We start from the raw sequence: 3,036 nt of genomic DNA, 5'->3' as shown, positions 1-3,036 counted from the left end.
AAGTTTTTTCTCGTAAAAAGCAATCAACTCGTCTCCTACATGAGATAGATGGCTGGGTGATCGGACGACTCAATCGTTTCCGCACAAATTAGCACTAAGTGTATTCATAGTGTTCGATACAGGTGTTAAGTGCTCCACGTATCATTCGTGAAAGCGATCGTCTGTGTGAGTGTCAGAATAGGGAAAGAGACCACATTTTCCTGCATCGGCGAATTCAAATTCGGTGTTGCTTAGCCTGAATTCTTCAAGTTAAAGTCGCTAGACGATCGGGGCTGGGAAATGCACCTGGGGTTTACAGCAGTTGCAGCATTGTCATAGCTTTAGTGCGCAAGGCAGTTATTTACCGAGTGTAAAAGATAACTTCAAGACGCTTACCTGTAGCGAGCATTTTGATTTTGCAGTTGTTGTCACCAGTAACTAATGCGTTTCTTCTCGTCTGTTAAACATATACATATTCATTACGGTTGGGGATCAACGTTTGCTATTGTCACTAATATTTGTGTTACTGTTGACGGGTTTAAAATCATTCATTGGCCGTTATTACCTCTCCCGAATCGTATGCAACACAGCGTATCAACATAACATCACAGAGAAGCGTCTGTCGATCGCGCTTCGCCGCTGCTTGCCATTACCCGCCGCCCCAATGACGCTAGGCGATTTTCTTATAATTAACTTATATATTTTCCCTCGTGGCATCATGTAAAGGACCCACTGACTGCAATTACTTGTGTATGAGAAATCTGAAACTGTCCATAGACATATGCTCGAAATGGCAACGACAACGCCATTACAGGGAATAAACGGCGCAGCAACGAGACTAAATGCGTGCGTTTCATCTTCCCGTTACTCGTTATAGATCGGCGGGGACGAACAGTTAGTCCGCATTTGTGCACAACGCACACACTCTGCTACGGATACTACACTCGAAGACGAACTGTTTCCCGCGAAGACTAACAGCTGTATTTTAGTCCCTATTTTAGTCCTTTTTGCCTAAGAGTGTACACATATCAAATTCGCTAACTCTTCTTTCGCCTTCAATCGACCTTAGATTTTCTACTAGCGCACCAGTCACCGAAGCGGCGCATGTGCGCTTGTGTGGAGTGGCTGAGAGGTTAATAAAGTCTACAAAGCAACAAATTAAAGGCACATTCTTCCAGGCACAAATGTGCCGTGGCTTAGTTTCAACTGAGCTAACGAATTACGACGACCCGCCGGCGGCCGGCCGAATAAACGCTTGGCCGTCTGGTTCTCTCGGAACGTCGGCGAACCGTGCTACAGCGCAGTCAACCAAGCCATCTCATTTTTACGTCTTACCAAAGTCATAGAAATTCGGCAAAGCGGATGCAGAGAGGAAGACAGCATTTGCGAATTGCTTTTTTTACTGAATTACGTCGCGTAAACGCATCGAGAGTGATCGAAACATGGCCTACAGACTCCATGCTACAATTTGCGCTAGTAATATCACAGTGTTTACAAATCACTTCAGCGTCCCTTTAGGACGACGGCAGACCCGCAACTCTTTCATTTTTGGCACGCATGTATTCGTTGAAGTATCTAACTTTTCGCTCACAATAACAGAATAGAATAAGTTGCAGGCTCATATTGTTCCCATATCATACATCTGACTTGCAAAATGCTTGTCTAAATTTAGGGTGTTTTTTGCGTTCATCTTTTGCTGCTTTTCCCCTTATATCATTTTGTATGGTTTCCTGGATTGGGTTTGGGGTCTACCTTTTTTCATAAGTGAACCTGGGTGCTTATTGACTTCTCCTTTGTTGCCTTTTTGCATTCTGTATCTGTGTGCGCGATGTTTTGCTACTTCTGAAAGTTGCTCTTCTGGACTTACGTACGCTCGAGCAGGCTGAGAAGAAATCACATCAGAAATTTTCTCTCACTTTCACTGTAGCGTTTTCGCATCTTCTCCCTCTCCATTGGTCTTTCCACGGCTTTGTGTATGCTTTCCACAACGAAGTTCTATATAGCTACGCTCTAGTGGCAGTCGATGTCCGCCCGACTACGCGTCGCGTCAAAATAAAGGCATTTTTGTCGCCAGTTTGTCGGAAACACTGTGAACCTCTCATCTTAGTACAAATATCTTGTAAATGATTATACTGAAATTGGCTCATAAGTTGAGTCGCCCACTACGCAGAGTTTAATTTGATTGTCATAATCCGTTCACATTGCAGTAAAAACGTCGGAAACTACCCGTCTGGTGTCAATGCGTGGCCGTTTGCAGAGGGAGGATGGGTCGAGAAAGCGACTGTAAGACTTTTTTATGAAAACTATTCCTGTAGAAATCGCATGGCAGTTGGCCGCAAAGACGACTCTAACATGACGTTTAGGCTAAAGGGGCCCTGAAAGAGGTTTTGCCGATGAATGGGCGCTCAAATCTTCAGGTAAATCAATGTCCTTGTAATAACCTTCTTCAAGACTTTTATTAAATCAATGGGTACTAGTCGCGTTATTGCAACATCGCAATTTTGGCAGTTCTGCGACTTTGCCTCGTTTCGTTGACCTCCTTGCCCCGCGCGAGCGTGACTGCCAATGAAGCCTCGCTTCTTGGTGACGTCTGCAACATCAACATCCGGTTGCCGAAATCGTCTGTTACTGCGATATCCTGCGCGCAACATCGCTCTGCGACGCTTTCGCCTGACTCTTTGTTTTCTGTTTGGGCTGTTTTTTATCATTTTGCTGATGAATCCTGCACTCCGCTCACGGAAGGAAAAACTGATAGAAAAAATGTGGCCGGACTTTAACGCTTCAATACCACGTCGACAGATCATGCGAAAAGAGAACGATCCTGGCACCGTGAGGTCCCGGCAACGACATCTCGTGGTACGTATTGGAGTATAAAATATCCGACCGAATGAATAAAGAATCGTCTCAAAATTTTTTAGAGTCACGTACACGCGCTCCGAACCAACGTCGGATTGTATATTGCTTAATTGGCCGCGCGTTCGCGCCAATGTCGAGTTTGTCGTGCTGTGGTAAAGCCATGCACGCGAGTATACAGGCAGTTGTAGTTTCCATTCCGTT

The sequence above is a fragment of the Haemaphysalis longicornis genome, unplaced genomic scaffold (assembly GCF_048455015.1).
Source record: "Haemaphysalis longicornis isolate Haplotype H1 unplaced genomic scaffold, Haemaphysalis longicornis Haplotype H1 scaffold_2, whole genome shotgun sequence".
Lineage (NCBI taxonomy): Eukaryota > Metazoa > Arthropoda > Arachnida > Ixodida > Ixodidae > Haemaphysalis > Haemaphysalis longicornis.
Note: the sequence above shows the minus strand (reverse complement) of the source record.